Raw genomic sequence first — 21803 nt, 5'->3', positions numbered from 1 at the left:
TATTTCCTTGGCTGCCTTGAACTTGCTTCGCATTTCACATCACCCGGCCATTTCTTTTCTTTTCTGGTCCGGCTCAGACTCACGATACTGCTCCACTCCTGGGTCTCTCTCTTTATTTGCTGCTCCACTCCTGTGCTTGTTCAGCTGTGGCTCAGTCCATAGCACCTTCGCCTTTGAATCAGAGGGTTGTGGGTTCATGTCCCACTCCCGGAAACCAAGAACTGTGATTGTACTCGAAAGAGTTGCAATCTGTGACTGTTGATAACTCGAAAGAGTTTCCTCTCCTTTTACCTTATTCCTCCACCGCCCAACAGGGGGCGGTCATCTCATCGGACATTTCCATTGACTTTATTGACTGAGCCGTGCACGAGGGGGAACCAGAGAAGTGAGGATGTGATTGATAGCCTGAGGAGCCAATCAATATAGAGCTCACGATTTTTTTCTCACTCAGCGAGCAGCCAATCATATTCTATAGTGGGGGGGTGGGACCAGGAACACGCTCGTCATGTTGCTTGCACCGCCTTATTGATGATTGACAATAAACAACCACCAATAGAACAGGCGAATGTCCTTTCATTAAACTACGCCAAAAAGGTTGATTTAGCTTAGTTTTCCAGCACGTGCCGAACCCAGTGACTGATTAAGGTTCATTGCGGAATTTAAAAAAATAAGGCCAATCGTGCCACTCTCCCTCCAATAGATATCCTCCTTGAACACCAACGGGCACCAAATATGGCGGACAACAGAGAAAATGGGCGGGGTTAAGGAAGGGGCGGGGAGTGACGGGCGGGGCGGGATCCCGCTCAACTTTCCTGACTGGCTCACTCTCTCCTCGTGGCCTTCACATCAGGAAAAAACACCCCCTCCCCCCTTTATCTCGTCGCGATTTGGCGTGCGCCGCACCCAATCGGATGAAGGGAGAACGGTTTCGCCCACTTTTGAGTGACGTGAAGCCGAACAATAGCAACTGGGAAAACGGGCTCAACCGAATCGTGTTGACGTCCAGAACAGCCAATGGACATAGGGGACGTCTCCGCCCAATCCTGATGGACGTGCGCGGCGGCCCATCGCAGGTGAGGAGCCCGGAGCTCTCGGCCGGCCGTCCAATCAGAGCGGGGAGGAGGCGGAATAGTGGTTTTTCTTTCTCTCCCTGGCTGTCTGGACGCTCGAGCTTCGGAGTCCGTTTGTGCGCGCGCACGGTCGCCGTTCATAGAGAGAGAGAGAGAGGGAGAGGGTTTTAAACCTGGTTGACGTGAGGTAAATTTTTACAGCTCCTTTAATTGTTCTCTGATATTTGGGGAGGGGGGCAAAAGTGTTGGGGGGGGATTCTCACATGTTTGATGTCAGTCTTTTCCACTTGAAGGCTGCTTCTCCTCACCACCATTCCCCCCACCACACACCGAGTTCCAGCCAATTAAAACAGGGATTAACTGTTTCTTCCCCTACCTGGGGTAAATTGTGGCCTCTCTTCTCAGGCCTACTCCTCGTCCACCACCATCCTGCCCGTTCACGACCCCCCCGCCACTTCCTCCCCCAACTCCTTGCCCTCCCCCACTTGTGCCCCCCCCCCCAACCAGGTTCTCCCTCCTCCCCCCCCCACCAGGTTCTCCCTCCTCTCCCCCCCCACCAGGTTCTCCCTCCTCCCCCCCCCCACCAGGTTCTCCCTCCTCCCCCCCCCACCAGGTTCTCCCTCCTCCCCCCCCACCAGGTCCTCCCTCCTCCTCCCCACCAGGTTCTCCCTCCCCCACCCCCACCAGGTTCTCCCTCCCCCACCCCCACCAGGTTCTCCCTCCCCCACCAGGTTCTCCCTCCCCCACCAGGTTCTCCCTCCCCCACCCCCACCAGGTTCTCCCTCCCCCACCAGGTTCTCCCTCCCCCACCCCCACCAGGTTCTCCCTCCCCCACCCCCACCAGGTTCTCCCTCCCCCACCCCCCCAAACCAGGTTCTTCCTTCCCCCCCCCCCACCCCACCAGGTTCTCCCTCCCCCCCCCCCCCAAAACCAGGTTCTCCCTCCCCCCCAAAACCAGGTTCTCCCTCCCCCCCCCCAAACCAGGTTCTCCCTCCCCCCCCCCCCCCTCCAAACCAGGTTCTCTCTCCCACCACCCCACCACCCCACCACCAGGTTCTCCCTCCCCCCCCCCACCAGGTTCAGGTTCCCCCTCCCCCCCACCAGGTTCCCCCTCCCCCCCACCAGGTTCCCCCCCTCCAACCAGGTTCCCCCCCCCCCTCCAACCAGGTTCTCCCCCCCCCAACCAGGTTCTCTCCCCCCCAACCAGGTTCTCTCCCCCCCCCCCCCCAACCAGGTTCTCCCCTCCCTCCCACCACCAGGTTCCCCTCCACCACCAGGTGTTCCCCCCTCCCCCCACCACCAGGTGTTCCCCCCCCCTTTCTCGCTGGTGACCCCCCTCCCCCTTTCTCGCTGGTGACCCCCCTCCCCCTTTCTCGCTGGTGACCCCCCTCCCCCTTTCTCGCTGGTGACCCCCCTCCCCCTTTCTCGCTGGTGACCCCCCTCCCCCTTTCTCGCTGGTGACCCCCCTCCCCCTTTCTCGCTGGTGACCCCCCTCCCCCTTTCTCGCTGGTGACCCCCCTCCCCCTTTCTCGCTGGTGACCCCCCTCCCCCTTTCTCGCTGGTGACCCCCCTCCCCCTTTCTCGCTGGTGACCCCCCTCCCCCTTTCTCGCTGGTGACCCCCCTCCCCCTTTCTCGCTGGTGACCCCCCTCCCCCTTTCTCGCTGGTGACCCCCCTCCCCCTTTCTCGCTGGTGACCCCCCTCCCCCTTTCTCGCTGGTGACCCCCCTCCCCCTTTCTCGCTGGTGACCCCCCTCCCCCTTTCTCGCTGGTGACCCCCCTCCCCCTTTCTCGCTGGTGACCCCCCTCCCCCTTTCTCGCTGGTGACCCCCCTCCCCCTTTCTCGCTGGTGACCCCCCTCCCCCTTTCTCGCTGGTGACCCCCCTCCCCCTTTCTCGCTGGTGACCCCCCTCCCCCTTTCTCGCTGGTGACCCCCCTCCCCCTTTCTCGCTGGTGACCCCCCTCCCCCTTTCTCGCTGGTGACCCCCCTCCCCCTTTCTCGCTGGTGACCCCCCTCCCCCTTTCTCGCTGGTGACCCCCCTCCCCCTTTCTCGCTGGTGACCCCCCTCCCCCTTTCTCGCTGGTGACCCCCCTCCCCCTTTCTCGCTGGTGACCCCCCTCCCCCTTTCTCGCTGGTGACCCCCCTCCCCCTTTCTCGCTGGTGACCCCCCTCCCCCTTTCTCGCTGGTGACCCCCCTCCCCCTTTCTCGCTGGTGACCCCCCTCCCCCTTTCTCGCTGGTGACCCCCCTCCCCCTTTCTCGCTGGTGACCCCCCTCCCCCTTTCTCGCTGGTGACCCCCCTCCCCCTTTCTCGCTGGTGACCCCCCTCCCCCTTTCTCGCTGGTGACCCCCCTCCCCCTTTCTCGCTGGTGACCCCCCTCCCCCTTTCTCGCTGGTGACCCCCCTCCCCCTTTCTCGCTGGTGACCCCCCTCCCCCTTTCTCGCTGGTGACCCCCCTCCCCCTTTCTCGCTGGTGACCCCCCTCCCCCTTTCTCGCTGGTGACCCCCCCCCCCTTTCTCGCTGGTGACCCCCCCCCCCCCTTCTCGCTGGTGACCCTGACCCTTCCCACTCCAGTGATGACCCTCCCACATCCCTCCCCCTGGTGATGACCCCCCTCCCTTCCACCTCCAGCGATGACCCCGCCTTCCACCCCCTCTTCCTCTGGCAACGACCCCCCCCTCTCCCCCACCTCTGGTGACGTTCCCCCCTCCAGCGACGACTTTCCCCCACCCCTTCTTTCTCCTGCCTTATAAGTTTATATATTAAAACAGCTTTTGTTGTTGCCAGTCCTTGATGCAAATCTGTAGGCCAACATTCAAGGTATGATAAGGGAAGTGTGACAACTGACAGGAAATGGATACTTTTGCGAATTATTGATTGATGTGTTCACATGCTTGTGCATCTGTGGATCCTGTTTGGTTGCTGGCTTTCTGTGTCTTAATATGCTTGAACAAACATCAGTCCTTTTGGAGACTAAGTCCTGTCTTCACACCATGGTTCCACGTGTGCCAAAACTCCATATTAACAGATCCTGCAGCTCTAAATTGGGCATCCATGTGGACCCTTGGTAGCAGCAGAATTGTATACCATCGCAACCTTATGGCCTGGCTTATCCCTCAATCCTCCATAACCATCAAGCCAGATGAACAACTCTGGTTAAATGTGGAAAGCTACATAGCACACTTAAAAATGAGGTGCCAACCTGGTTAAAACTGCAATACAAGACTACAAGCATGCTCAACAATGGAAGTAGTGTGTGATAGACAGAAGCTTACGATGCCACAATCAGCAGATCAGCTTGAAGCTTTGTGCACACTCTGGTGGACACAATTAAGCTACGAATGGGAGTTGGTATCTCCCTGAACATCTCCATCCTTAATGATGGTGGAATTCAGCATGGGTGCAAAAGACGAGGCTGAGGTGGTTTCAACTTTCCACATCCGGAAATGCCAAGGTGGATGACCCTGTGGTCCTTGTGATGGTCACTGCTATCACTGATGTCAATCTTCAGCCCGTTCTATTCACTCCACTGAAGCCCATTGGACATAGCAAATGCCGAGGGGACTGACAGCATCCTGGCTGTAATGTTGAAATCCTGTGTTTCAGGACCAATTTCATCTCTAGTCAAGCTGCAGATAGCCCATGCAGCCCCCAAGTTAAATTGTATTCCAGTATGGCTACAATGCTGACTTCTACACGAGAATATGGAAACTAGCCCAGTTATATCCTGTCCATGAGCAGTGAGTCAAATCCATCCATTCCTAATGCCTTAATCAGCAGTATAATGATGGAAGGTGTCGTCAACTGTGCTATGAAGTGTCATTAATAACCTGTTCATTAGTGCTCACTTTGGATTCTGCCAAGATCACTCAGCTCCAGTCCTCATTCCAGCCAAAGTCCAAACATGGACACCAGGCGAATTCCACAGATGAGGTGAGAATGACTGCTCTTGACATCAGGCCAATACTTGTTCACGTCCAGCATCAAGGAGTTTAAGTAAAATTGAAATTAATTGATAACAATCCAGTAGCTAAGTAAAATCAAGGGCAATGATTGGTCTCCAACATCTGCAATCATATCAGACCGAGGACACTGCTACTGGAGTTCCTCAGGATGGTGTATTATGCCTAACCACCCTCGTTTACCTAGCTAGTGACCTGGTTCAAGCGGCTTATGATTGACCTTTCAAGGGAAAATTAGGAATAGACAACAAATGCTGGCCTTGCCAGAGATGCTCACATCCCATGAATGAATAAAAGTAAAACTGCCATCCATCATAAGGCCAGAGATGGGCCTGTTTGCTGCTGATTACTCTCTGTTCAGTTCCATTCATAATTCCTCAGATAATGCAGCAGTCAATGCCTGCGTGCAGCAAAACATGAACAACATTCAGGATTGGGCTGATGAGCGGCAAAAGACGTTTGTGCAGCCCAGGTACCAGGTGATATTCATCTCCCATAAAAGAGAGCTTAACCATCTCCCTGTAACATTGAAGGGCGTTACGTTCTCCAAATCCTCCTATCAGAATTCTGACCAAAATACCAACTGGACCAGCTACAGAAATGTGGGTCCTATAGCAGGTCAGAGACTGAGTGTTCTGTGACAAGTGGCTCATTCATTTACCCAAATCTTCATCTACTACCTGGAAGGATAAGGGAAATCCAGATTCATGGGAAAACATCAGCTTCCAAGTCTCTCCCCCACCCCCCGGAAGAGTAGCATAGTATCCTGATGAGGACATGTCAACATTCCTTCATCGTCACTGGGTCAAAACTCTCCCTGGCAGCGCCTTTATCACATGGCCTTCAGCTGTTCAAAGAGGCCCACCACACCTATACATTGTAGTCGGGATGCCTGCATCCCAAGAATGAATAAAAGTAGGACCATTTGCTGGTTTTGTTGAAGAATAGTAGTCTGGTGGCTATGGTACAGGACGAACATTGAAGTAATGAGTTCAGACCACACTGAAAAGTAAGATCTGCTAAAATGGTGACGCAAACAGCTATATTATTATGAAATCTCAACTTGTTCATCAGTATCCTTCAAGGAAGGGAGCCTGTTTTCCCCTTTCCTCGTCTGGCCAATACATGTCTTCAATCCCACACTTTGTAATGCCATTTGAAGTTGCCTAGTAAGCTCCTTAATTGTTAAAATGGAACACAGAATAACATTGCCATTCGGACTGTAACATGTCACGAATGCCACTTTCTCAGGGCAACTAAGGATGGTCAATAAATGCAGCCTTGACAGTGTCACCCAGATTCTGAACTATAGGGAAGACTTTCAAAATATTGATAGATGTTTGTGTATAAATATTTGTGTATGACTTGTTCAAGTAGGGTATTTAACTGATGGAGCAGGGATTTGGGTACCCAAGTACACAAACCATAGAATCACAGAATTGTTACAGTGCAGAAGGTGGCCATTCGGCCTCTCGTGTCTGCACCGGCTCTCCAAATGAGCAGTTCACCTCGTGCCATTTTCCCCCGCCTTTCTCCCTGTAACCCTGCACATTCTTCCTTTTCAGATAACAATCCAATTTCCTTTTGCATTCCCCAATTGAACCTGCTTCTACCACACTGTCAGGCAGCACATTCCAGACCTTAATCACTCGCTGCATGAATAAGTTTTTTCTCATGTCAATTTTTGCTTCTTTTGCCAATTACTTTAAATTTGTGCCCTCTTGTTCTCAATCCTTTCACAAATGGGAACAGTTTCTCTATATCTACTCTGCCCAGACTTCTAATGATTTTGAATACCTCTATCAAATCTCTTAGCCTTCTCTTCAAGGAAAATAGTCCCAGCTTCTCCAATTGATCTTTGTAACTGAAGTTTCTTGACCCTGGAACCATCCTCGTGAATCTTTTCTGCACTTTCTCTAAAGTCTTCACATCTTTCCAAAGTTTGGTGCCCAGAACTGGATGCAATAGTGTCCTTTTATAAATTCAACATAATCTCCTTGCCCTTGTACTCTACAACCCTATTACAAAAACCTAGGATACTGTATGCATTATCAACCATGCTCTCAAATTGTCCTGCCACCTTCAATGACTTATGAACATATACACTCAGATTTCTCTGCTCTTGCTGTACCCTTTATTTTGTATTGTCTTTCCATGTTCTTGAATCGCCTCACATTTCTCTGCATTGAACTTCATCTGCCACTTGTCCACCTGTTCAATCAACTTGCCTATATCCTTTTGAAGTTGGACATGATCCTCCTCACAGTTCACAATGCTTCCAAGTCTCATATCATCTGCAAATTTTGAAATTGCGCCCTGTATAGCAAGGTCTAGATTATTAATATGTTTCAGGAAGAACAAGGGTCCCAACACTGACCCCTGGGGAACACTGAAATGGCCTAGCAAGCCACTCAGTTCAAGGGCAATGAGGGATGGGCGATAAATGCTGGCCTAGCTAATGACGCCCACATCCCAGGAACAAATTTTTAAAAACCTTCCTCGAGACAGAAAAGCATCCATTAATCATTGCTCTGTTTCCTGTCACTCAGCCAATTTCGTATCCAGTTGCTGCTGTTCCTTATATTCCATGAGCTCTAACTTTGCTCACAAGTTTATTGTGCGACACTTTATCAAATGCCTTTTGGAAGCCCCATGTACACCACATCAACAGCATTGCAGAGGTGAGGTGAGAGTGACTGCCTTTAAAGTCAAGGTGGTATTTGACTGAGTATGGCATTAAGAAGCCCTAACAAAACAGGAGTCAATGGGAATCGGGGGGAAACTCTTGGCTGATTGGAGTCATACCTAGCACAAAGGAAGATGGTGGTGGTTGTTGGAGGTCAGTCACCTCAGCTCCAGGACATCACTGCAGGAGTTCCTCAGGATAGTGTCCTTGGCCCAACCATCTTCAGCTACTTCATCACTGAACTTCCTTCAGGTCGGAAGTGGGGGGTGTTCACTGATGATTGCACAATGTTCAGTATGACTCCTCATACTGAAGCAGTATCAGCCAGGATGAATGAATGGCAGAACAGGCCTACCTTTGTTCCTATATTAAAATGCTTCATGATAACAGTGATCAATGACTAAGCAGATGGTCATGTTAAAGAAGTCACTTTATTAACAGGTAACTTATGAGCACATCTTGATTGTCTTTTCCCCAGGTTTTAGTTAGAGCTTTCCACTTAATTCAGTACAGCATACCTCTTACCACTTTATAAACCCGATGTAGCTCCTGTGTCTTCTAGGTATTAAAGCTGGTTTTATACAGTGTTCTGTGAGATCTTAATGCCTCTGATTCCCAATATACAGGTGTTATGGAAAGTAAACTTGCCAGAGTTGCGAAAGTCAGCCAGAAAATGACCTTGTCTTTTTCTAAACTGACTCTTCGCAGCAGCCAGTTTGACTGAATATTGCAAGCTATGTAGCATGGTAGTGACTGTAGGGGACTAATCGGTCAAGACCTAGTAGTTCTAACGGCCTACTAAACGCAGTGCAAAGACAACTCAGCGGTTCCTGGCTTGAATAAACTGCTATATACCTGAAGTTGTGTCAATCATGTACCAATACCTTTAACATAGTAAATGTCCCAAGACACTTCGCAAGGTTGTTATCAGATAAAATTTGGTGAGCCAAATGGGGAAATACTGTATTATGATAAGCTTGATTAATGAGCTTCTTTAAGGAGGAGAGGTTTAGGGAGGAAATTCCAGAGCATCTGTGGACTGTTTCCTGATGGTTTGGCAATGTTTTCCTTGTCATTTTTGACCTTGAGTCTGACGTGTTTATTCAGGCATGTTTGCCAATCTCATTGTGGGTTCTTTCCCCCTATCCTTGTCCTTTCTGTCCCTTTCTAGTCTGTGTATCCAAATGTGTGTCTCCTGTGTAAGCATCTTCCCAACATGAAAATATGCATGTGGCTCCTAATCTCTGCATATGTGCCACACTCATGTGATTTCGTTTTTTCACTTTATCTTTCTCTTATGAAGCTCGTTGTGTCCGTGTGCCTGCAATGTCACAGTACCTCCCTGAATAAGTGTATCTCTCTTGCTCTTTGTGTGTGTGTACGTGTGTGTCTTTACCTTGTGTTTCTCTGCATAAGTAATTGTCTCTTATTGTGCTTTTCTCCCTCTTACTGTGCCCCTACATGTGGGTATGTCCATGCTTGCCCATTTCACTGTCACTCTCTTGTGCATATGTCTGACTCCTCCCTGTCTCTATTAGTTCTGTATGCATCTCTGTTTTTATGTCACTCGCTTTGTAATGTCCCATTCTGTAATACTTGTATGTGGGACTCTTTATCTTTTCTCCTGCTGCCTCCTGTCTCATGTTGTGCTTCTCCCTGCATTTTGATTAGGCATGCAACTCTGCCTCTATCTGCCTGTCTGTTGTTTGTATGCATCTTGTGTCCCTGTTCTGCTTACTGTGTTCTTCTCTTCCACTTGTGATCAGTCCATAGCTCCCCTTTTCTGTCACTTTCTTCCCCTCCCCACCGCCACCCCCTAGGCTTTGAATTTAGGTTCTTTGCAGACTTTATAGCATACTGCTGTTTATACTATCTCCAGAAAGAACTGGATAGCTAGAGTTGACCTTTGGAAGATAGGATGGGGGTGATTCTAGGAAGTGTCAATTTTCTCAAAAATAAATATGTGCCCTGAAGATCACAATTTTAAGAATCTCCAGTGCAAGAATCACCAACAACATGATTTATGTGGTGTTTGAATAATGCAAGGAGGCACCTTGAGGTGCTCATTGATGTGGTGAAAAAATCTATATACTAAAGCTTCAATGGGTGTTAAAAGCTTGGGCAAAGACATGGCTGGGGAGAATTCAAGTGCATGGGACCACACTGGCTCAAGGTACTTTTTTTAATGGTGAGGAGAAGATGCGCAAGAAGCCAAATTCAGAGGAACCGCAAGATCAGGAGGGATCAATGATCATGATTGGAATTTAGATTAGCCATTCACACTTTGGCTTGTACATTCTACTCCTGTTAATTCCACGTTTTTACTCAGAACAATTTGGATAGAGCAATTTAAATAAAATGAAGCATGAGCTGCTTTTGCATGATTTCAATTTTAGTTAACTGATTCTCATTTTTGAGTTATGAGTCAATTATTTTTCAGATCTGGGCTTCAACCCGCTTTTTAAACATAACCTGGATATGTTGGGGCCAATTTTCACGTGCCTACTGTTGGGGGTATTGGCTGTCTGGGCGCAGTGAATACAAGAAAATCGAATTGAATGGAATACACACCGATAGGGAACCTGCCTGATTTTTTTGTTTGATCCATTTAATTGAATGGACAGAAAATTGGGTGGGGTGAGTTAGGGGCCAGCACTTGTCTGTGCCCGAGTTGCTGAACTCGATCCATCCATATTCCCAGTTCAATAACAGGAAAGTCTACTTCGTTGTTTTGTTTGCATGTATGACTTTTCTTTATGGCTAATTTTGTGCAGTATTTTGCCTCCAGTCATGGGATAATTTTATGTAATTTGAATCTTTGGCTTGATTTATCTTTCTTGATCCTTTGCATATTATATCAGTGATTGTAGAGTGATGCTCTTTATTGGTTTTTCAAAAATCTGTGCTTTATATCTCATGCTGTTTTTCCTAGAGGGCCTACAGTGATACTTCTGAGTGCAGATCTTGCAGCAAAATTTGTCCAAACTTTTCACTTGGTATCTTTATGGCTTCCTTTTAAACTGTTTTTATTACATTGCCAAGGGTTTGATATCTCAGATGTTTTGCTTCATGTTGTAGGAGAGTGTGATTTTGTGGAAATTACCTAGATGGTGTAGAGGAGATATACCAGAATGATTCTAGGGATGAGGGATCTTAGTTACAAGGTTTCTTGTTATTGATTTACGGGATGTGCGCTTCGCTGGCTTGGCCAGCATTTATTGCCCATCCTTACTTGCCCTTGAGAAGGTGGTGGTGAGTTGCCTCCTTGAACCGCTGCAGCAGTCCGTGGTGCAGGTACACCCACAGTGCTGTTAGGAAGGGAGTTGCTTGAACTTTGACCCAGTGACAGTGAAGGAATGGTGATATATTTCCAAGTCGGTATGGTGAGTGGTTTGGAGTGGAACTTCCAGCTGGTGGTGTTCCCATGTATCTGCAGCCCTTGTCCTTGTAGATGGTAGTGGTCGTGGGTTTGGAAGGTGCTGTCTAAGGAGCCTTGGTGAGTTCCTGCAGTGCATCTTGTAGATGTGCACACTGCTGCCACTGTGCATCGGTGTTGGAGGGAGTGAAGGTTTGTGGATGGGGTGCCAATCAAGCCGGCTGCTTTGTCCTGGATGGTGTCCTTGTGTTGTTAGAGCTGTACTCATCCAGGCTAGTGGAGAGTATTCCAACACACTCCTGAATTGTGCCTTGTAGATGGTGGACAGGCTTTGGTGAGTTACTCATTGCAGGATCCCTCGCCTCTGACCAGCTCTTGTAGCCACTGTATTTATATGGCTGGTCCAGTTCAGTTCCTAGTCAATGGTAACCCCCCAGGATGTTGTTAGTGGGTTATTCAGCGATGGTGATGCCATTGAATGTTGGTTAGATCGATTGTTGAATCGATGGTTAGATTCTCTCTTGTTGGAGATGATCATTGCCTGGCACTTATGTGGTACGAATGTTACTGTTTTTTAGGCAAAGAAGAGCTTTCTGATATCTGTTCTAAATTTATCTTTAACTGGTTTGCACCTATGGTCCCTTGTGTCTTTACTGCCGTTATTTTGTCGCAAAATTGCCAACTCTCAAATTCTTCCTTTCGGAGCAGAAAAGTCCAAGTGTCTGCAGTCTTTCCTCATGACGCAGATCTCTAAGACCAAGAATCAGTTTTGTGGCTCTCCTTGCACTGTCTCAAATGTCTCCCTTATGTCTTGGTGACTAGAACTGAACACCTTTACTAAGGTGTTCTCTTACTAGAGCAGGATACTGATTGATCATGACTTAGATTTGCAATGATACTGTCTTGGCTGTATATAATTCAAATTTTTTTGACTTAATTGATTGCTTGCTCTGTTTTGGTTGAGTATTAATGCTAATACTCGAGGGATCTACCTCTCACCTGATGGGTCCTTATGTCAGGATAGGAATTTTTGATATTTACTTGTATTTATAGGGATGCCAATCATGCTAACAGTTATACAAGATGTTAGTTTGCAGTTCAGTGCAGTGAGAAGATGGTGGATTATTTGCTGTCTTTTGGATATAAAATAAAACCAAGTCTGTTCAGATGTCATGACACTTATCTTGAAGAAGAATAGGGATTTATCTCGTGCCCTGGCTGACTTTTTTCACTCAGCCAATATCACCAAAAGCAATTAACTGGTCGCTCATTTTATTTTTGTTTGTGGGACCTTGCTATGGCTCAGGTTTGATGCTCTATTTGCCTGCAAAACAACAATGACTACACTGCTTCTTGATTTACCTAACTTTTAAAAACTTTTTATTTACTTATAATTTTTAAACTTTGTTTTGTCATGTACCATTGGCAGCAGCCCCTGACCTGATTTAAGTCTCAGCTGTTGCTTGTTCGTACAGCTCCGGCCCTTGTGTCAAAGTCGTGAGTTTAAACACACACTTCCGAAAACTAAGCTGACCTTTCAGTGCATTTACAGAGGGAGTGCTGCATTGCCAGAGTTGCCATCTGTTGAATGAGACGTTAAACCAGGGCCCTGTTTGCTTGGTCAGGTGAACATAATAGATCCCATGATGTGGTTATTGGTGGTCAGTCATCTAAGCTCCAGGACATCACTGCAAGAGTTCCTCAGGGTAGTGTCCTCAGCCCAACCATCTTCAGCTGCATCATCAATGAGCTTTCTTCCATCATAGGGTCAGAAGTGGGGATGTTTGCTGATGATTGCACAATATTCACCATTCGCAACTCCTCAGATACTGAAGCAGTCCATGTCCAAATGCAGCAAGATCTGGACAATTTCCAGGCTTGGGCTGACAAGTGGCAAGCAACATTCGCACCACACAAGTGTCAGGCAACGACCATCTCCAACAAGAGAATCCAACCATCGCCCCTTGATGGTCAATGGCATTACCATCACTGAATCCCCAACTATCAACATCCTGGGGGTTACTATTGACCAGAAACTGAACTGGACTAGCCATATACATATTGTGGCTACAAGAGCAGGTCGGAGGCTAGGAATCGTGCAACGAGTAACTCACCACCTGACTCCCCAAAGCCTGTCCACCATCTACAAGGCACAAGTCAGGAGTGTGATGGAATACTCCCCACTTGCCTGGATGAGTGCAGCTCCCACAACACTTAATAAGCTTGGCACCGTGCAAGGCAAAGCAGGCTGCTTGATTGGCACCCCATCCATAAATATTCACTCCCTCAATCACTGAAGCGCAGCAGCAGTGTGCACCATCTACAAGATGCACTGCAGGAATTCACCAAGGCTCCTTAGGCAGCACCTTCCAAACCTACGACCACTGCCATCTAGAAGGATAAGGGCAGCAGATAGATGGGAATACCATCATCTGGAAATTCCCCTCCAAATCACTCATCATCCTGACTTGGAAATTTTCGCCATTCCTTCGCTGTCGCTGAGTGAAAACCCTGGAACTCCTGAACAGCACTCTGGGTGCACCTACACCACATGGACTGCAGTGATTCCAGAAAGCAGCTCACCACCACCCTTTCAAGGGCAACTGGGGATGGGCAGTAAACGCTGGCCCAGCCAGCAAAGCCCACACTCCATGAATGGATAAAAAAAAACTATTGGAAGAGCAGGGGAGTTCCCCCTTCAAAAATATTTAGCCTTTAATGAATAACAGAAACAGAATATTTGGTCATTTTTCTCATTGCTGGGACCTTGCTGTGCACAAATGGGCTGCTGGGCTTGCCTGTGTGATTCCACTTTATAGGTTACTGGACGAGTACTGCAGAGACCTTGAATAAGGGCAGCATGGAATTTGTGTTCAAGAATATGAATTCGGTTTAAAAGTTGTCAGTAAAAATGGCCAAGAAACTGCCTGATTGTGGTAAAGATCAAACTGATTCCTTCAGGGAAGGAAACTGGTCATCCTTACACAGTCTGGACTTTGGGTGTAGGACTGGAGCTGCACATTGTGGTTGAATCAACTGCCATCTGAAGTCCCATACCAAGTCCCTAAGTTACCTTCAAAGTAGCTGGAGATAAACAGTAAATCCCAGCCTTACCAATGACACCTGCATCTCGAGAATGAATATTTGAAAAAAGTGATTTGTTTGTGAAGGGCATTGAAGTTGTGAAAGGCGCTATATAAATGCAATATCCTATCCCACACTTCCCTCACTTCCTTTCCATTAATGAAAGCCTTTTCTTGTTTGTAAAGACTACATTAATTCATGATATAACTTAGCTGCAAAAGGATGTTACAAAGGAAGTGCTGAATAAAGTGGAACTTATTTCATCTCCTCATTTGCCATCGCTGAGCCCATCTTGCTTTCTTGACCTCAGACTCACGAAATTACTGACCACCCAGTTTCCATTCCTGAACCCCATGCTAACTGAAATAAATTATTGAATCATAGAAATTTACAAAGGGAGACTATTTGGACCATCCTGTCTGTGTTGGCTGAAAAATGTGGTGCTTTTTTTTTTAAACAAAGGATTACATCTAATATTACATAGGAAGCAGAAATTGAGAAAGTACGACTGCTAGAAAAGGTGGGGTGTGAGCCTAGCACTGGCGACAATAGAAGGTAAAACACCAGGAAAGAACAGGTCAGGTCGGAGAAGCACTGGATGGGTGGACAACATCAAAAACTGGACAGAGAGAGGAGTGACAACAGAATGCAGAATTTGCAGTGAGCAGAGAGATGCCTATGGCCATTTGGTCTGCCGGCCTATGCTGATGTTTGTGCTCCACTCGCGCATTTCCCATTTTGTCTCGCCTAAATCTACCATCTTAACAATCTATTTCCTCCTCCCTCAAATGGTTGTCCAAAATATGAAATAAAGTATAACATTCTAAAGGGGATGCAGGAGCTGAGGGTCCTGGGGGTACATGTGCACCAAATTGTTGAAGGTGGCAGTTGATGAGGCATACAGGATCCTGGACTTAATAAATAAGGACATGCAGTATGAAAGCAAGGGAGTCATGGTGAACCATTCAAATATTTTGGTTCAGCTTCAACTAGAGTATTGTGTGTAGTTCTGGGCATCACAATTTTGGAAGGATGCAAAGACTTTAGGGAGGGTGCAGAAAAGATTTGCAAGAATGGTTCCGGGGCGAATTGACTGGAGCTATGTAGATAGATTGGAGAAGCTAAGCTGTTCTCCTTTGAGAAGAGAAAGTCGAGAATAATGTTGGTAGAGATGTCTGGAAAAAGTACATGGAGAGAAACTGTTCGCACCGGCACAAGGTTCGAGAGCCAGAAGAAATTGGTTTCTTCTCAAGTCCTGGCTCCCTCCCTTTCAAAATTTCTGTTGTTACAGCCATCCTCAAAAATCTACATTTGACCCCTCATCCTTTCAAACTCGTCACTGACCCCCTCTTTTCTTTGAGTCCTCGCAGGTTGTGTTGCCTCTCAAATCAATGTCCAGCTTTCCGATAGTTTCCTTTTTGAATCTATCCAATCTTTCAAACTTGATCCAGCCTTAATATCTTGTTTCTTGGCTTTACATCCAATTATTTATAGTTATGGTGTGGAAAACGCCATCTTTGTTTTATATTAAAGGTACTATTTAAATGCTCATTGAATTGACCTGAATTCTCAGGATATGGAGATGAGTTTGTGTTGGCAAAATACAGATTATTTATAAAATCTCTGGCCTCCTGAATGTATGAATTTCACAGAGCAGCTGGTTAGTATCATGGTGCACAATAAATGCCATCTCTTGTTTTTACTGATCATTTTTTTTTCTAAATTCTGCTTGAACCTGTTAATCCCTTCCCTTGCAAACTATTGGCATTTCTGGAAATATACTGTTTATCGTAAATCCTTCTCTTATATGTGCTCAATTTTAAGTATGTGTTGGTTTATAGCCTGAGCCACAGTCTGGTGGATTATGCTATTCCATCTTCTGAAATCAAGAAGACCTGTGATGTATTCCAATAGATAGAGTGAAGTAGCAAGGGTTCAGTGTAACCTCGGGCTCACCAATGGTGGGTAGGTAAAGACAAATTCTGGTTATTGGGAACTTATGATTCTTGTACAATTGATAATCAACGTTGCTGAACTGGAGGAAAATCTAAAACCAGATGATGCTAGATGAGTGCCTAAAATGTAGTAGTTAACAATCAATGATCTGTAACTCCAGTGTGCCTTGGTGCTAAGCATTGTTGAAAAGCAATATGGTTTCTGGTTGCAAGAGAATTTGCTTTGGGTGGTGACTTTGTACTTTTTTGTGAGCTTTAATAAAGCCACTATAGCAGTGCTGATACTGAATTCCTTTGTGTTGGTATTTATCTCCAAACCTACAAAACATTGGATCCTTTTGTGCTATTTCTATTCTATAAATCTGGTGAATACCAATCACTGAGTAGGCACCACAAATCTGATTAAGAAAACCAGTGAGTGATTGACACATTTATATTGAAGATATGGAGTGCCAGATTCCAAACAAAAGTTTTTCTGAAAATTAAATGAAAAATGATAAAATTACTAAGTGAATCAGGTAACATTTTGGTGGAAGAGTGACTTACATGAAAGGTGGGATCCTTGATTATGTAACCTGACACAGATAGACTGATGTGTTCAATATTTTCTCTTTTAATTTGTATCATAATACTGTTTTAAACATCATGTCAAGGGTTTCTCTTGATGTTTAAAGCCCTCTTTCTGCCTGCTCCCCATTCATCAGATAAAAGGCTTAAAAAAAACCTTGCTGTCTGGTGTGAGAGGAGTGGAAAATGGATTGTTCTGAGCATTACTTTAACAATTGCATACCTTATGGATGAAGGACTGAACCTATTTTCTATCCCTGGTCCACTAAAGCCCCTGGAAGAAAGTGGAGAAGCCCTTTCATACAGTGTTCTAGTAGATGCCTGTGTGCACCTTGCTGCATTTATTCCTCAATTTTATTTTCTTTCACCTCATTCACAAGTTGTATTACTTTCTGACAATTTGTGACCCAGGTGGAAGGCTCTATATTCAGACCTTTACACTGAGATGTCGTTATCTGCTGCCCCTTGATTCAATGACAAAATCATATCAGTATCGCAAGTTTATGCAGTGGGTCTCCATGTGACTGAACAAGCCAATTCTCAACTTGCATATCTTTGGCACATGGGGCAGGATGCCCCACGAGGTAGTGGGATCTGGAGTGCTTCCTTTATTTTCCTTCTCTGCCACCGATCTGCCTCATCATTCAGGCATGACTCAAAGTGTGATGCAGCTTGATCGACAAGTTGCCGCCATTCTAAGCGATGGTAACAAGCTCCTCCCAGTCATTAAGGACAATGCCATCATGCTTCAAGGAGAGCTTCGGTGTGTCTTCAAAGCATTTTCTTTGCCCTTTCCTAGAATGTTGCCCATTTAAGAATTGAGAGAATACTCAACTCTGTACACTGGGGCTTTTGTTGACTTGTGGAGGTTTTTATTGTCAAACAATTGCTGCTGCAGTTTGTAGAAGGCTGAACTGGTGCAACTGATCTGTTGTGAGATCTCTTCAATGGCGGCATTTTGAGGGAGGTGGTTGCCAAGGTGTGGGAAGAGTATCTCCTTCAACATGTATGGGAGGTGGAATATTTAGCTGACCAGCTGTGGGTTGAGCAGGGGAGTTATCCTTGGTGCCCTGGCCAATATCCATCCCTCGGTCAAGTCCCCTGGACCTGATGGGTTACATCCTCAGATATTAAAGGAAGTAGTTTCAAAGTGTGGATGCACTGGTAGTAACCTTCCAAGGATCCTTACATTCTGAAAAAGTCCCAGAGGATTGAAAACTGCCAATGTAACACCCTTACTCAAAATAGGAGGGAGACTAAAAGCAGGTGACTGTAGGCCAGTTAGCTTAACATCCGTCATTGGCAAAATGTTAGAGCCTATTATAAAGGATGTAATAGCAGAGCATTTAGAATTTCATAATCTAACCAAGCAGAGTCAGCATGGTTTCATGAAGGGGACATAATGCCTGACAAATTTATTAGAATTCTTTGAGGAGGTAATGAGCAAGATAGATAAAGGGGAACCAGTAGATGTAATATATTTGGATTTCCAAAAGACATTCGATAAGGTACCGCATGTAGGGCTACTTAATAAGATAAGAGCCCATGATGTTGAGGGTAGCATATTAACATGGATAGAGGATTGACTAACTAATAGAAGACAAAGAGTTCGGATAAGGGGGGCATAAGAGTCCATTATAAAAGATTTAATAGCTGAGCACTTGGAAAACAGTGTCAGAATCGGACAGGGTCAGCATGGATTTACGAAAGGGAAATCTACTGGAATTTTTCGAGAATGTAACTAGTAGAGTTGATGAGGGGGAGCCAGTGGATGCGGTTTATTTGGACTTTCAGAAGGCTTTCGACAAAGTCCCACAAAATATTAGCGTGTAAAATTAAAGCGCATGGGATTGGGGTAGTGTATTGAGATGGATAGAAAACTGGCTGGCAGACAGGAAACAAAGAGTAGGACTAAACGGGTCCTTTTTCTGAATAGTAGGCAGTGACTTGTGGGGTACCGCAGGGATCGGTGCTGGGACCCCAACTATTCACAATATATATTAATGATTTAGATGAGGGAACTAAATGTAATATCTCCAAATTTGCAGATGAGACAAAGCTGGGTGGGAGGGTGAGCTGTGAGGAAGATGCAGAGATGCTTCAGTGTGATTTGGACAAGCTGAGTGAGTGGGCAGATGCAGTATAATGTGGATAAATGTGAGGTTATCCACTTTGGTAGAAAAAACAGGAAGGTAGATTATTACCTGAATGGCTATAAGTTGAGAGAGGGAAATGTGCAACGAGACCTGGGTGTCCTGGTACACCAGTCGCTGAAGGTAAGCATGCAGGTGCAGCAGGCGATAAAGAAGGAAAATGGTATGTTGGCCTTCATAGCCAGAGGATTCGAGGACAGGAGCAGGGATGTCTTGCTGCAATTATTCAGGGCCTTGATGAGACCACACCTGGAATATTGTGTACAGTTTTGGTCTCCTTACCTGAAGAAGGATATTCTTACAATAGAGGGAGTGCAGCGAAGGTTTACCAGACCGATTCCTGGGATGGCGGGACTGACATATGAGGAGAGATTGAGTTGGTTAGGATTATATCGCTGGAGTTCAGAAGAATGAGGGGGATCTCATAGAAATCTATAAAATTCTAACAGGACTAGACAGGGTAGATCCAGAAGGATGTTCCCGATGGTGGGGGAGTCCAGAACCAGGGGGCACAGTCTGAGGATATAGGGTAGACCATTTGCACTGAGATGAGGAGAAATTTCTTCACCCAGAGAGTGGTGAGCCTGTGGGATTCGCTACCACAGAAAGTAGTTGAGGCCAAAACATTGTGTGTTTTCAAGGAGTTAGATATAGCTCTTGGGGGGCGAAAGGGATCAAAGGATATGGGAAGAAAGCAGGAGCAGGCTATTGAGTTGAATGATCAGCCGTGATCATAATGAATGGCGGAGCAGGCTCAAAGGGCCGAAAGGCCTACTCCTGCTCCTATTTTCTATGTTTCTATTTTCAGGATGGTGATCTGTAACTAGTGGAGTGCCACAGGGATCAGTGCTGGGGCCTCCATTATTTACAATATATATTAATGACTGAGATGAGGGAAGTGAATGTACTTTTGCCAAATTTGCAGATAATACAAAAATAGGTGAGAAGGTAAGTGGTGAGGATGACACAAAGTGTGTACAGAGGGATATAGACAGGTTAAGTGAGTGGGCAAAAAAGTGGTAGATGGAATATAATGTGGGAAAATGTGAGGTTATGCACTTTGGCAGGAAGAATAGAGGACCTTTATATTATTTAAATGGGGAAAGACTTCAGAAGGCTGCAGTACAGAGGGATTTGGGAGCCCTTGTGCATGAATCCCAAAAAACCAACATACAAGTTCAGCAGGTAATAGGTAAGGCAAATGGAATGTTGGCCTTTATTTCAAAGGAAACGGAGTATAAAAATAGGGAAGTCTTGCTAAAACTATACAATGTACCAGCTATAGAACACTGTGAACAGTTTTGGTCCCCTTATCTAAGGAAAGATATACTGGCATTGGCGGCAGTCCAGAGAAAGTTCACTAGGTTGATTCCGGGTATGGAAGGATTTTTTTATGAGGAAAGGTTGAGTAGGTTGGGCCTGTACTCATTGGAGTTTAGAAGAATGAAAGCCAACTTATTGAAACCTATAAGATTCTTAGGGGGCTTGACAGGGTAGATGCTGAGAGGTTGTTTCCCCTTGTGGGAGAGTCTAGGACCAGAGGGCATAATCTCAGAGTAAGGGGCCGCCCATTTAAAACAGAGGAGGAGGAATTTCTTCTCTGAGGGTAGTAAAATTGGAATTCTTTACCGCAGAGGACTGTAGAGGCTGGGTTGTTAAGTATATTCAAGGCTGAGATAAACTGATTTTTAATCAGTAAGGGAATCTAGGGTTATGGGGAAAGGGCAGGAAAGTAGATTTGAGGATTATCAGATCAGCCATGATCTCATTGAATGGCGGAGCAGACTCGATGGGCTGAATGGCCTATTTCTGCTCTTGCGTCTTGTGGTCAACATCACAAAACAGATTATCACATTATCAGATTATCAGGTCATTATCACATTGTTAGGCACATTCGTAAATGTTGGTGGCATTCTTCCGTATTCAGTCAGCCTGTATTGTTGCATCTGAAGCAGAAGCCGATGATATGAGTTTTGTTTTGGTGACATTCAAGGGCAGGCCAAGTTTCTTGTATGCAGAATTGAAGAGATCAAAAGTGGCTTGCAAATCTGGTGCAACTGGGGAACGACACTGCTGCAGATCATGTATGCTTATGGTGGTCAGTTTAATTTTAGCATGGAGGCAACTGAGGTTCAAGAGTTTTCCATCCGGCAGTATTAAATAAACACACACCAAAGGGCAGTTAAACTTTGAGGTGAATAGCCACTGTCAGGTAGATTGTAAATAGTACGGGGACTATCGCATGGCCTTGCTTGACCTGGGTCTGGATTTTGAAGACTGTTGTTTCAGATCTCTGGTTCAAAGCATTACAGTCATATCATTATATGCTATGGAAACAACTGAGGTACTGATTTTCAATTCTTTCATGGGATGTGGACATTGCTGGGTAGGCCAGCATTTATTGCCCTTACCTTTGAGAAGGTGTTGGTGAGTTGCCGCCTTGAACCGCTGCAGTCCTTGTGATGTAGGTACACCACAAGGTTACCTTGCTGTTAGCATAGTAGGGAAAATCTTGACATACATCCTCCAAATTGACGACTTCCTGCAGCTGAGGAAATCCTTCCAGAGGCACAGTATGCCCTTAGACCTTCCAGAAGAGCCTCCAACATGGTTTTTGTTGCCAGGCAGATCCAAGAAAAATGTTGAGACAACATCAGGAACTCTCTTGCATTCATCGACCTGACCAAAGCATTTGACCCAGTAAATCACAAGGTTCTGCGGATTGTGCTCCAAAGATTTGAATGTCCAAGAAACTTCATCACTGAGATGTATGTACAGCATGGATAGCTGGTGTGCCAATTTTGAAACTTCTGTGCTGCACAAGCTGTCATTCCTGTTTAATAGCAGAAACTAGAGCTCCTATTTCATGATTTAACATATGCTGTTCATTTTTTTTCATACATGATTTAGGGGCCCTCGTCCTATATTCATCCAAGTCTAGCATTCATATC

At 46.0% G+C, this 21803-nt stretch overlaps 1 protein-coding gene across 3 annotated transcripts in view; it reads left to right on the top strand.

Annotated features, from left to right (window-relative positions):
• The first annotated feature begins 1114 nt into the window (after nucleotides 1–1114).
• The window catches only part of LOC144688371 (polyadenylate-binding protein-interacting protein 2-like), an 89568-nt gene continuing 68879 nt past the window's right edge, over nucleotides 1115–21803 (top strand). Inside the window, exon 1 of one of the 3 annotated variants that reach the window (XM_078554870.1) lies at nucleotides 1115–1257. The gene's annotated coding sequence lies outside the window, so the exon portion shown is untranslated. The remainder of the gene's footprint in view (nucleotides 1258–21803) is intronic. The other 2 variants (XM_078554843.1, XM_078554861.1) reach the window with 2 other exon arrangements.

Source organism: Cetorhinus maximus, chromosome 1 (assembly GCF_964194155.1).
Source record: "Cetorhinus maximus chromosome 1, sCetMax3.hap1.1, whole genome shotgun sequence".
NCBI lineage: Eukaryota > Metazoa > Chordata > Chondrichthyes > Lamniformes > Cetorhinidae > Cetorhinus > Cetorhinus maximus.
This window is presented reverse-complemented; position numbering and strand designations above follow the sequence as displayed.